Source organism: Pinus tabuliformis, chromosome 6 (assembly GCF_031772625.1).
Source record: "Pinus tabuliformis cultivar Carrire ecotype Pingquan chromosome 6, CPIR1, whole genome shotgun sequence".
Taxonomy (NCBI): Eukaryota; Viridiplantae; Streptophyta; class Pinopsida; order Pinales; family Pinaceae; genus Pinus; species Pinus tabuliformis.
The window spans coordinates 6,343,640-6,359,442 of NC_142292.1; positions in this window are offsets into that span (position 1 = coordinate 6,343,640).

A 15,803-nucleotide genomic window follows, 5' to 3' on the forward strand; every position below is an offset into this window, starting at 1 on the left:
CCTATGGACCAATCACCATATGTTGGATATTTCGCTTTCAACTGTCCATCAGTGGTTAGACAAATGGTCTGAATACTAAATGTGTTCAAGAGCTGATCTAACAACTTGACCTGCTTCACACACATGGATCACATAATGTAACATGTAGCTGTTGTTCAGGGGTTTCCAAGTGCCAAGAACAAAAAACCATAAGAGTAGGCCCCACTGCTTCATGATCTCTGCTGAAATGAGGCTCTTTTGGCTCCCACTGTCAAGAATGAATTGCAGCGGCGAACCCTTCACCGACATTTGTGAGTGGAAAAGACGCTCCCCCTCCTATGGATCTTTGGGCTCATTCTTATGGATTATGGTGGTGGAAATAATGGCATTGGGGTTTGCATCAATAATCTACTCCCCTTTGTCACTCCTTTTATTGCATTCTAACTCAAAGTCGGAACATGCACCTGATTCTGAAGCTTTCAATTTGGCCACCAACAACTTCTTGGCCCAACACTCACTTGTGTTGTGAGTGGGGCTCTTATGTAACTCACACCACTTTCGAATGTCCTTCTTTGACTTCATGGTTTTGTTCTTTTCTTGCGGCTTCAGAGGATTATCCTGGGTCACCCCACCTTGGCTCTATCATTCGCCCTATGGTTTGGGGACACCTTTCCCTTACTTCAGATTTTCATATCCAAAGTCTCGCTTTTTTTGTTTAAACTTCTACTCGATATTAGCAGTGTCGCAGTACATCGTGCCAGGCAAGGAGATATTCACGAACTCCATCTCATCCTGGATGTACCTATGTAGGCAGTCACAATACTTGAGTACCAAATGTTGCTCAGAATCCTTGATACCCAACTTTATGTGAAGGGCATGAAAAATATTGGTAAAATTTGGCACGTCTTGGTCCCTTCCCTTTCATAGCATTATCCACTTTATGTATTTATCCTCATAGCTCCCAATAGGGTAATACTGCTCCTTGATGGCATCCCGGAATGAATTCCGAGTGGGTGCGGCTGAAAACAATGAGGGTTCCTTCTCGTCCTTCTGCTCACAGTATGTTTCCCACCAGTCCTTGACATGGGGGGTAGCTTTGAGAAGTGCAAAAGTAATCTTTTCCTAGCTGGAAAAATCATGAACATAATAATATCCTTCTGGCAGATTTAACCATTTATCTATGGTGTCTGCATCTATCTAACCCTAAAATATGGGAATGCCAAAGTTAACTTGTACCTTAAAGGGTGTGGTGCTTCTAGAGTAGCTGCTGGAAGTAGATGGGTCGCCCTTGGGTAGCCGCTGAACGATTTGGGCAAAGTTGTCCATCATCATGTTCCATTGTCTCTCGAGGGCTTCTTCAAGCAAGATTTTGATAGGATCTCCCACCCCCTTGTCTTTCTTTTCATATTCCATGGGAGATCGACGGGATTTGAGAGGCTGGTCTTGCAAATGTTTGACTAATTCAAGCCCTAACTCCTTATATATCGACCTCGTTGGGGACATGCAAATAAAAAGAAAAGAAAGAGCAGACCGCTCTGATACCACTGATCTGGATTTATGTAAAAAGGCAATAAAATACAAAAATAAACATAAACGCAGAGATTTAGCAGAAATAACACTTCATTTCAAGAAAGTATGGTTCGATTTCCTTGGTGACTTATAAAGGAAATTAATATCTTGCTCTGAAACATATCTTGAATACTAGAACCTCATGATACTTAATATCATTATACAATATACATAATGAAGTATAGTTCGCAAGTTCTAGACAAACACTAAATTGATAATTAAATGTATAGTTCCTCAATTATATGCTAAATAATTAGAAGGTAATTGGGGCTAAATAATTAGAAGGTAATTGAGGTTGAATAATTAGAAAGTTGATTAAACAGCTCCTCACTAGACACCAAATTTGTGTGTGATAAGGGACTTGTCTCTGCATAATGATTTGATGGTTAAAGTTTATAGAAATGTATTACCCCTATGGATTTGAACCTATAAATTCTGAAGATGAAACAGAGATGACTTCTCATGTCGTACTTTAATGGTCATCAACATCATTATCATGATATATAATATTCATATTGAAATATTATTTTCTTTATGGGGTATAGTAAAATGCATTTTTTAATTATTTCATTTAACCATTATTTCTCAATTAAATACTAAAAAGAGAAAGAATTACATATTATGATAATGTAACAAGATTATTTTTATCTCACAATATTTAAAAAATACAATTTAAATAAACAAACATTGAAATCTTTCCAAATTCCTAGCAAAAATCAAACACAATAGCTTCATTAAACTAAGCCATTACACATCTTCGTTATCATGGACTCTAAAAAAACATCTTTATTCATTAAAAAATTTGAGAATTTTAATATTTTAAGTAAATTTTAAATAATCACTTTTAAAACAAGGTTGCATAGCTAGCGTTCCCTATGGCTTAGTTTAATTATTGAACTTTCAAAGGCCACAATTGAATAAGGGCTATAGATATATATGGTCAATTCACTTTATAGAATATATCCTAACAAAGTTAAGGTAGTCGATGACAACTATATTTGTCTAATTTAACTAATAAATGAAATGGTCATTTTATGGCATCTTTTCCCATGTGTTCTATTAAAGATATTGAAGAAAATTTATCAATTAAAATTTTAGGATATTTAATATGTAAAATAAAAAATTGAAAATATTTAAGATTTATCTCCAAATAGTTATAACCATTTTTCCCTTTTAATTTAATTGATTGAATAAATGTCCTATGAAATGAGCTATAGGTTTCTTAAGAACGTGGTATTGAAAAAGTAGTTAAGTCATTTCTTTCTTTTTAATTAAATTGGTTAATTAAAATAAACATATATCATATGAACACTAGTTAAGGATTGTGGAGCATAAGTTATTAGCAAGCTATCGTATTGTACCAAAGCCTATTTATAAGTTAGGAATCTTAATGCCAAGTGGGATTTATCTACATTATTAAATATATCATTACATATATTTTAAAATATATATATATATATAGATATATATGTGTGTGTGTCTCTGTGTGTGTGTTTAAATCATATACTAATCTTTTTTAGAATCTATAATAATAGTACTAATAATAATGAAGTTATAATTTAGTTAAGTTATTTTTATTTTTATTTAAATTGGGCAATGTTAGATACATTATAAGATAAGTATTTTGATGTCTATATGTGTTTTTGAGCCATTTAATTTATATGGTTACTTTAATTTTAATAATAATCAAATATAAAATGTTATGGTTAATGTTAATGAAGTCTCTCACCTGAAAAGTGGAACCCTTAAGTATCCTTCTCCCCAATTCCTTAACTATCTTTTAGAATGAAAAACCAAAGTGGTACATGCCACTAACTAACTAAGACAAATAGCATGTCAAATTGAAGTCAAGAGGATAAAAACCAAAGGTCATTATATCCCCTATACCACTGCACACTTCAGATTTAATGGAGTGACCCTTTCACTTTCGTTTTATTAAGGCCCTCGGTGTATGTGGGATAATGTATTCTATGTTCATTCTAGGAGGTTGGCTTTTTACATGCTTCTATTGGCTCAACATTGTATAGGAATTGTGTCTCCTTACCTTGTGTATGGTATTTATTTGAACACATCTCTAATTAGCTAAACATATTAGGTTAGTTGCTCCCTTAATTATATAGTTACATTATATTTCATTGCGTTTTTTGTATCAAGTTGGTGTTTGAATTAGTGTGGTTCTCAACATCAATAGAGGATTTTGGAAATAGTATTGGAATTGGTGGGTTTTGAATAGTTCTCTTCGGATTTTGAAATGCATGGAAAATCACAATCATCTAGGGTATTTCCCTTTGTGTACGAGATTATAGGCATTCGATGTGTAGTTCAAAGACAAGAGGCAATTATTGTAGATAATAAGACTTCCATTTTCTTTACAATAGGAATAATTTATGTTTAGGAGGAAAATCATAACAATGGGCTAATGGTGACAATGAACACTATGTTGCAACAAAATAGACAAATTAAAAATTTATAGGCTAAGTGCAACACATTGGCCATCAAGCTTAAGTTTGGTTAAGAGTCATTAGTAATCTATCTCTAACTTTAGAATGTCTATTGACTCAAGCATTCAAAAGAACAATGAGGAGCCCCTTCCCCAAATACTCAAAAATGTATACATAGATATCTCTAAATTATTATAAAAAATAAATCAATGAAACGACATACAAAGTCAACCAAATCTAAAAGAATTTAACTATATCATGCACGTTTCAAAACACAAAACAACCATTAATTAAGGTTCATTAATTAAGAGGGAAAACTTCTTCACATAAAAAAAAAATGAATTATAACAATATACTACTAATCTACACACCTCTTTCAAATTAATTAAGTTGAGAGACATTATTGGGAGATGTTGTAGTGCCATTAAACGAGTGTAAAAATTAAAATGGTGGTTCAATATGGGAGAGATATTGTACTGACTTCTAATAAATGTAAACATGTAGATGTCAACTTAATATTAGACAAATGTTATAGTATCATTAAAATGAAGCATTATATTAATAATAATAATAAAGCATGATGTTGAATTAACTAAAAAAATTTAAAAAAATAACAAAAATAAGAAATCAAATTAATTGAGATTGCCATATTATAATTTTATTTTTATTAATTAAATTGCAAACAATTTTTTAAAAAGAAATGATAGCATAATATACTTATCACATTAAAATAAATTTAAATAATATATGTACACACATAAAAGATCTATTTGGCCATTCAAATGTAAATATTGATTCATATTGCTAATGATGGGGTGTATTGTTAAGTCAGTCCACTATGTGAAGGTCACCAGTTCAAAAATCTGTGGGAAAATTTCGAGTCATGTTAAGGGCTAGTGTAGCCACATTAGGTGCATTCCTCAAATAATTTTAATTTTTGATGGCTTATATGCCCCTAAGTCATGATTTCTCAAGTAAATAAAGACAAAAATTTCGATTTAAATTTTTGTCAATACAAAATAATTGACAATTCAATATATTTTCAAATACTTTGACAATTCAATATATTTTCAAATACTTGTAACTTGCGGCTTCATAAATAATAATAATTTATATATATATTTTTTCCTTATCGCACCTTAAAAAAACATTTTAAAATTATAAAATTTTAAACAAATTTTAAATCCTCGCCCTTAAAATAATAATTTATACTCTTTTAAACCAGTTTCAAGTTTTCGAATCGTTTGAACATGTAATTGTGATTTTAACAATGTTTTAGGTTGCAATGACGCTATCCTAACATTGATCAAGTACTGGTTACATGTCTAATTATGGCATATGAATGTCGTTATCAGAATTGAAGTCACCCTACCGCTATCCTAACATTGATCAACAATTCGTTACATGGCTAAATAACGCATATGGATGCCGTTATCGAAATTGAAGTCGTTATTGTATTTGGTTTTAGCCATTGAGAGAAGGGTAGAAAATTATTTCAGTGAAAATAAAAATAATATTAAAAATTGCTTATTATATATGTTTTCATCATTGTTTATTATTTTTTAATTGATTTGTTATTAATTTTTTGATTAAAAAAATTTAAAATCTATCAATGAAATTAAATTTATTATTTTTAAATAAAATTTATTTTTATTTATGGATTGGTTAAAATGTCTCTCTTATTAGAGTTTAGGCTTCTGTGATCCATATCAAGTTTACAAAAAATATTTTTCGGCGAAGATCACATGAGACATCATTTATTGTCTCTCTTATTGTGTAATGATGACAAGAATTTACTTTTGTGTACTTATTATTAATTACCATGTACTATATCACTAATAATTACTATGTACAATAAATATAAATAATTTGAAAAATAACATTATATATTAATTACTATGTACCATAAACACAAACGGTTTGTAATTAAATTCAAAATTTTCATTTTCTCATTGGTGTAATGTATTGAATAGACAATTTTTATGGATTTTATTTTTTAATTTACAAAAAAAATGATTTAAAAAATATAAATTTGAGAAAAAATGTAAAAATAACTTGTGTACAATTTGTACAACTCTCATTATATCAATCTATACTCTAATGACATGACATGTATGCTATAATATGAGCATTATATAAAAAGAAATTTCATCATTCAATATTAAATAAATAATTATTAACTTGTTATTATTCTCTTCAATGTCAAGTGTGAGTGTATATATATATATATATATATATATATATATATATATAACTTTTATATACTAAAAAAAATGTTTAACTATATTAAAAAAATTAATAAAAAAAGTGTCACATACCCCGGTAACCTCGCATGTAAAAGTAGGGAGTTAGAATTTTTCATACAAATTACCACAAGTAATTAACCAATTCACAACTCCACAATTCATCATTAACCATTAAATACAATATTCATTAGTGCATCAAGTAAATTGCCATCAAAGACAGTAAATTACATAACCATTAACCACCACTGTGGTAGTGTAATAATATAAACTATCGCATGAATCCTTGCATCTATTTCATGATTTCCATAACCATATTAACTAATCTCATACTTGGACATTATGATCATGCCATCAAATAAAGAACCATCAACATCAAGGATTCAACGTCATCCAACTGACACAAAAGGCAATCACATCAATCACACCATTTGAACACGGATATACCCTGGAAACCCGGTAGGGTGAAAACCAGCAAACGTTTAATCTTATTATTAAACGCTCGTGAGGGTTTTCACCCCTCACTCAATGGCTTATAAGGGATTCCATCCCTTAACCATTGTTATTAAAATCATTACAATGAATTATCATTAAGCTATCACATAACTAGCTATAAGCTAATACAGTCTTCATGTAATCTTTTATTTACATACCGCCACATGCAATAATCCTTGTGGCATAATTGTTCTAGCAATGGACAATACTGCAGCTTGACTTCATCTGCATGGACGAATAATCCTTTTCCTGCCATAATGTTAAACATCACTTTCCTTGGCACCATCTGCCGTCGTTTCCTGTCAATGCAGTCATCAACAATCTTGGCAACAAGATTAGTTACAAAATTATTCAAACAATAATCAACCTCTAAAGAGATCTTTTAATATCTACTCATGTGCATGAGCAAGCATGTCATAATAACAATCTTGATCTATATGTAGAGATATATTTTCTTTACTAAGAAAATAGCTTGAGTTCTCCTTATACACATTCACATAACAGATCATGGTGCATGTATAATATTGAAATATGCAAAGTAAAAGGCTTCGGCGTACCTAGTTATTAGTAGTCAAGAAAGACAACCAAATAAATTGAGCTTTACCAAGAACCTAACCGTGGAATTTAAATATGTGTTTCCGCCTCTATAGATCAACCTTATAACTAAGATCCCATCTTCGATCACAACCATTTATTCCTCGATGCAAGATCTCTTTATCTATCAAAGAAAGAATGATAACCGCTACAGCCGCGCACTAGGCTCTCTTAAAAGCAGTAAACAATATCTTCTGCAACTGATCTCTTCTGGATATCTTCTGCAACTGATCTCTTCTGGAGCTGATGCCCTCAGAAGAGAATACATACGTCTCTCTTCTGGAACGGAGGAGAATACATACGTCTGTCTTCCTCCCATCTCCCCGGCGGCATTGATCCCCGCCCCATCACACGCAACAGAAGTTCACTTCTATTGGACATCATAGACGCTAAAACGAACAATAGGTATTCATACACCACCATCAAGAACAGATTCCCCACCGCAGATGCAGTGAAAGGCATAAATCCATCGGTCTCCTCGCAAGAACTACTCATCTCAACTTTATATCCAAAATAGGTAGTGCCCATGCACATTCAAAGACAACCCCAAAAATTCAAATAGACGGACTGTTTGAAAATATTTCCTCCAACGATTACACAAGCCCCCTCGACAAAGAAAAGAGACTTCATTAATCAGGAAAAGGTATCGGTTTTTCCATCCAAGAATCAAATCCGATCCTAACTGCTAACTCCCCAGCCATTTCTCTCCCGAACTTTGTAACGACACTCCTCTCTTTGTTGCCATGGAGACTCCAGCGGGTTACACATAGCCCACCATCTCCAAAAAAAAACGGATCCTAGGATCCTAGGCAGGAGTCGCCATTAAAACACCATTAAGTTAACACTTGGCTAACTAAACGAGTGGCACTGTTTTTACCAAGAAACAATAGCGTACAACCGCCAAATTTATTTGTGGTCAATTTGGCGTTCTCTCATTTTCTCATTTCAACAGGTATACTCGTCCTATCGCCAAGTTCTTTCCGGAAACGATATCTTTAACCACCGCTAAAGGCTCTCCCGTCCGTCTGCCATTTCCCAAATCAGTTATCAATAATTAGTTCCGAAACTAACTAGTAACTTATTCATAACTGTTATTTACGCTGAGTTACCATGACTTTCGGTTTACAAACAACCCGTAAATAGTTATTACGTTAGGGATGTTACATACTCCCCCCCTTAACAGGAACACCGTCCTCGGTGTTTACCTTTCATTGAGAACTTGAGATTTTACTCATTGTATACCATACAAACCACACAAAATGTGATCCTTCCTCTTTAAAATCAAAGTTGTCATTCCAGGAAATGACAACAAACAAAATAGTAATGATATAGTCATAAGAAATATCATTAGTTATAAGCATCAATAAACATAAGCATTCGTATTTGCAAAAATATGCAACTTCTAATCGCCACCACTTGGCCCTTATTCATTCATAATAACCAATTCTCTGTGTCATCTTACCATTACTTACCATATATTCTTGAAAATCATGAATTCTTTCATGTAGGCATTTTAATAGTGGTTGGAAAACTCTTCATTCCTCCACGGTTAGTAATTCCTGTAATATATGACTAATAAATTCAATCACATTAGTCACTATATTTTGAGTCAAATGAAATACTTTTGACTATCAATCAATTGTGCAATGCTATATGCTTTTTAAATCACAATACTTTTACAAGTACTTAAAGAGCACTAACACTAATCATCAAATGATAAATCACTGCTCACGTGCACACTGAACGAATTCTCACTAAAGACATCCGCAAAGTGCTTCTAGATGTACCAAAAGAGCACCTAGCTCTCTAACCATCAAAACTGTCAATCACTGCATCATTTGGAAATGGTCTTAGCCCCTACTAAGACTTTCACAAGATTAATAAAATGATACAGGAATTAAAATTTCCAATAACTCCTTATTGAACATTAAACTCATTTCCTGTTGAATGTGCATAATACATTTCACACAACTATATATAGAATTTATTTTTAACATCACATACAACTGATTAGTTAATTCCTTTAGCCATGAAAATCACAATAGACTAAAGAATTCCCAACCCATGGGAACTGGTTTCCACAACCAAACCGAGTCATTTTCACATCCAGACAGTTTCTTTGATAGAGACCTTACCAGGTCTAACATGGAATTCCACTGGCCAACCAGCTCAAGAATTCCAGGAAGAGTAAATCTGGGCAGACAAGTACCATCAACCCCTCCGGGCAGGTAACTGCCATCCACCCAAGGCATTCCAGCCTTTCACAATCCAGGCAGACAAGTACCATCAACCCTCTCCAGGCAGGTAACTGTCATCAACCCAAGGCATTCAAGCCTTTCACAATCCGGGCAGACAAGTACCATCAACCCCTCCGGGCAGGTAACTGTCATCAACCCAAGGCATTCAAGCCTTTCACAATCCGGGCAGACAAGTACCATCAACCCCTCTGGGTAGGTAACTGTCATCAACCCAAGGCATTCAAGCCTTTCACAATCCAGGCAGACAAGTACCATCAACCCCTCCGGGCAGGTAACTGTCATCAACCCAACTATCCGCAACTGTCTGGCATGTTAAATTTCTCTTTTATCAATCTTTCCCAAAGTAATTTACATAATGAACCATATAATCATTATCATTAACAAAACAAACATGCATGTATACCATGCATCTACACTTAACCCCCAACATGGGTCCACAACATCAAGATTGATGGGAAACATATCCATCATACACGTTGTATGCATGCAAATTTTTCCAAATAACATAGTTCATGCATATCATATAACATCATTCTTTCTCATTTATAATTGCATTTCACATTGCAGCAATTTATGTGATGAGTTTTCTTGTTGCCATTAAGCTACCACTACTTAATCCCATCAGCAACGTTAGTTATAAATATGCATCAGTTAACACGTATTCCATTTCCAAGAATGTTCATGCATACAATATTGTCACGTATAAAAGCATATGCAAATACTCATTAATGTATAAATGTCAACAACAGTTGAGTTAATACTCTCAGCATTCCCAATTTTGCCATAGTCTGTTGTTCCAATTCAAATCATCATTAATGGAGTATTATCTTACGTTTACTATGGCTAGCTTGGGTCATGCATTGTTAATGTAATTAAACATAATCTCTCTAACATACAAAGATCATAACTCTATATCATAATGACTAATCTTTGTGCATACCATTGCTTATCATATAAGCCTTTCACTAGCATGCTACCATCATCTCATACAACAAACTACATACCTCTTTCTTAAGGAAGTCATTTTAACCTCATTCTTCTATCTTCCGATGTGAGGGTTTCTCAAGATTCCCTTTCAAGAAATTATTAAAGATATCTATCTTCAGGCATAAAAATCAAGATACAAAACAAGGTTTACTTATCCTTTATGTATCAAAATCAAGCAATCAACACAACTTATCTAGTAAGACAATCTCTTCCAAAGATTGTTGTCGTCAAGAAAGTTAACATGATCACTTCCTCTATGTACACACAGAGTCATAATTCCAAAGTCACAATAGCTACCAATATGCAACATGTGTTCTCCTAACACAATTACTTTACTTCAATGCACATAGTTCTTTTCATGAAACAAGTAAGGATTTTGGTTCTTGTATGAACACTATTCTAATGTGTCTTTAAGGAAAGAACCTCTATTTTTATTTTCAAGAAAATTCTCATAAAATCCTGCATCTTCATACATGAAGTATGCATACTCTTAGGATGAGACTATATTTATGTATATATGTAATATACTCTTTCTTCGAGAAGTTAGAAATGAATATCTATGTGCCTAGAAGCACATCTTTAGCTATCTTATCATGCATGTAATGCATAATCATTTCACTAGAACTTAGAAACTAACTAGAATCATAATGCAATTAGCATATATATATATATATATATATATATATATATATATATATATATATATATATATATATATATATATATTTTCCGAGAAGCTTTTATCAAATAAAGATACATATTTTAATTCAAGCAAACTTGGCCACCTTCCATGCTATGTCCTCAGGACATTTATATACCTCATCCTCTTTTCTCAAGAAGATACTTTGGCTATATTTAACAAGGATTTTATAGACAAGAGACAAGCATTTCACACACAAGACTCACGTGGAGTCTTTCTAATAGGAACTACCTATTTTCTTTACCAAGAAAACATACCAAATAATCAATCTTTAACTGCATGCCTTAACACATTTCCTTTACCAAGAAAATCTATAAAAGAACCATTCTTTTATTGCATGCATTCAAATACTTTCTCTACTAAGAAATCATATAAAACATTCATACGTGTTCTTCAAGTAAGTGAACAAGACACTTATCTTATCCTTGGATCAATATGCATAACTAACAAGTTAAACCACCCTTACCGGAAGCAATTGCTCTACTTATGCAATTAGAAGCATAATCTCCTAAGTGTCACACACGCACCAGAGTTACCACTTGATGCTAGATGCAACAACTATCATAACAGTACTATGTGTCCCTTTCAGAATAATGACTTCAAGGAGACATTATGAAAATCATTAACATCAACACACTATAGTTATCATTTTCCAACTCCTTAAGCATGGTCAAGGGAATACTCACATGCACATCGAGTGCTCATCTAGTCTTCCCCAGACTTAGAGTCTCTGCAAGATTCTGACACTCAAAGCTTGCTCTATCTGGTCATCACCAGACGTAGCGACTTCTTTTTCCCATCTCCGTCTGTCCCTACAACATGGTCTTCTTCCTTCTCCTTGCTTCCTTTTCCTTTGGAAGCATCTATGGTTGGGGGAAGGTAGTTAATGTTTACTAACAACTGTATTAACACAGGTAGTCTATTTATGAGTAATTATCTCATGTAATTATACCATGAATGGGTCCTAGAAATGTTACCCACTGAACATGCCTTTACAATTAACCTCACACTGAATGCAACATGCATAAGAAATCCATCATTTCCATAGTAGAGATAAATTCAACCATCATTAAATCGAGGCTCCAATGGTTTTTATCTCCCAACAAGTAATGATTAACATAAGCACATACCATGCTAATGGATTTCAGTTAATTAGAAGGTAATCATCATTAAAACTATTAGGACATAAGCATATACTATTCATCATGCATTCTCATGGTGAATAAAATTAAGAACTCTTCTCATAAACAACTGGAACTATAGCACAGCGAGAGTAAGAATCTTCACACACACATTCCATGCATGTGACATCAACCAACTTCACTTGTTTACGAATTGTAGCAATCTTAGTCCAATTCGATTAATGCATATAAGTTCTATGGGTCAGTCATACAACACTAACCAATCTCAACTACCAATCATCTTCATGCATCCATGACAAGGCTAAATCAAAAGTTAGTTATGACACTCAAGTCTCGCTGCTTGACTCATTGCATGTTTTTCAATATCTAAAGGGGTTCTTCTAATGTCCTTTTTAAAACAATTTTTCATCCTGTTCAAGGATGTTCCCCCTAATTTATATTCATGCATTGGCTCATTAAGTTTCGTTCATTGTAATTTCAATCTAGTTCAATATATTCATTGTTGTTATTGCCATATGTGCAAATCAAAAGTTGGTAGTTGATTGTCACTTCCTCAATGAGTGTTCAATATTGTTATTAAGTGTAATGAGTGTTCAATGCGACAAAAGTTTCATTGTCTTTTATCCTCATCAGGAATCCAATGTTATGAATGTAGTTATGCAACAACTTATTACTTACTACTTAAAGCAGTTATAAACATGAATCACACCTATCATGCCAAAAGTAGTGTACCACATAAATGAATATGTGAATGATTAAACTCGTACCTGAGTTAATGCCTACTGATGGCGTGCCTCAATATCCTTTCCGCTTACCAATTCCCAAAGGCGCCAGTACTGCAACCTTTAGCTCTGATACCACTTGTCACATACCCCGGTAACCTCGCATGTAAAAGTAGGGAGTTAGAATTTTTCATACAAATTACCACAAGTAATTAACCAATTCACAACTCCACAATTCATCATTAACCATTAAATACAATATTCATTAGTGCATCAAGTAAATTGCCATCAAAGACAGTAAATTACATAACCATTAACCACCACTGTGGTAGTGTAATAATATAAACTATCGCATGAATCCTTGCATCTATTTCATGATTTCCATAACCATATTAACTAATCTCATACTTGGACATTATGATCATGCCATCAAATAAAGAACCATCAACATCAAGGATTCAACGTCATCCAACTGACACAAAAGTCAATCACATCAATCACACCATTTGAACACGGATATACCCTGGAAACCCCGTAGGGTGAAAACCAGCAAACGTTTAATCTTATTATTAAACGCTCGTGAGGGTTTTCACCCCTCACTCAATGGCTTATAAGGGATTCCATCCCTTAACCATTGTTATTAAAATCATTACAATGAATTATCATTAAGCTATCACATAACTAGCTATAAGCTAATACAGTCTTCATGTAATCTTTTATTTACATACCGCCACATGCAATAATCCTTGTGGCATAATTGTTCTAGCAATGGACAATACTGCAGCTTGACTTCATCTGCATGGACGAATAATCCTTTTCCTGCCATAATGTTAAACATCACTTTCCTTGGCACCATCTGCTGTCGTTTCCTGTCAATGCAGTCATCAACAATCTTGGCAACAAGATTAGTTACAACATTATTCAAACAATAATCAACCTCTAAAGAGATCTTTTAATATCTACTCATGTGCATGAGCAAGCATGTCATAATAAAAATCTTGATCTATATGTAGAGATATATTTTCTTTACTAAGAAAATAGCTTGAGTTCTCCTTATACACATTCACATAACAGATCATGGTGCATGTATAATATTGAAATATGCAAAGTAAAAGGCTTCGGCGTACCTAGTTATTAGTAGTCAAGAAAGACAACCAAATAAATTGAGCTTTACCAAGAACCTAACCGTGGAATTTAAATATGTGTTTCCGCCTCTATAGATCAACCTTATAACTAAGATCCCATCTTCGATCACAACCATTTATTCCTCGATGCAAGATCTCTTTATCTATCAAAGAAAGAATGATAACCGCTACAGCCACGCACTAGGCTCTCTTAAAAGCAGTAAACAATATCTTCTGCAACTGATCTCTTCTGGATATCTTCTGCAACTGATCTCTTCTGGAGCTGATGCCCTCAGAAGAGAATACATACGTCTCTCTTCTGGAACGGAGGAGAATACCTACGTCTGTCTTCCTCCCATCTCCCCGGCGGCATTGATCCCCGCCCCATCACACTCAACAGAAGTTCACTTCTATTGGACATCATAGACGCTAAAACAAACAATAGGTATTCATACACTACCATCAAGAACAGATTCCCCACCGCAGATGCAGTGAAAGGCATAAATCCATCCGTCCCCTTGCAAGAACTACTCAACTCAACTTTATATCCCAAAATAGGTAGTGCCCATGCACATTCAAAGACAACCCCAAAAATTCAAATAGACGGACTGTTTTAAAATATTTCCTCCAACGATTACACAAGCCCCCTCGACAAAGAAAAGAGACTTCATTAATCAGGAAAAGGTATCGGTTTTTCCATCCAAGAATCAGATCCGATCCTAACTACTAACTCCCTAGCCATTTCTCTCCCGAACTTTGTAACGGCACTCCTCTCTTTGTTGCCGTGGAGACTCCAGCGGGTTACACATAGCCCACCATCTCCAAAAAAAAACGGATCCTAGGATCCTAGGCAGGAGTCGCCATTAAAACACCATTAAGTTAACGCTTGGCTAACTAAACGAGTGGCACTGTTTTTACCAAGAAACAATAGCGTACAACCGCCAAATTTATTTGTGGTCAATTTGGCGTTCTCTCATTTTCTCATTTCAACAGGTATACTTGTCCTATCGCCAAGTTCTTTCCGGAAACGATATCTTTAACCACCGCTAAAGGCTCTCCCGTCCGTCTGCCATTTCCCAAATCAGTTATCAATAATTAGTTCCGAAACTAACTAGAACTTATTCATAACTGTTATTTACGCTGAGTTACCACGACTTTCGGTTTACAAACAACCCGTAAATAGTTATTACGTTAGGGATGTTACAAAAAGATTAGCCAAATATTCATATAACTCATTTTACGATTTTATTATTGTTTGGAGTATATACAACATATCATGACATTAAAATATTTTATTAAACTAAGCAGCATGGAACTTGCGGCCTTGTCAATATTGAAATGAAAATTATATATTTTTTTATTAGAAAGGTGAAGAAAATTTCTATAAAATATTGCATTAGTCATTATTTTATGATTTTTTCTTCTTAAATTATTAATCATTTTTCCTATACAATAAAAAAATAATTCTAATTTTATTTATCTTTTTCCTCTTTATCATACCAATTCAAGAAATGAATTATTGTAATTTTTATGTAATCTATATATTTAT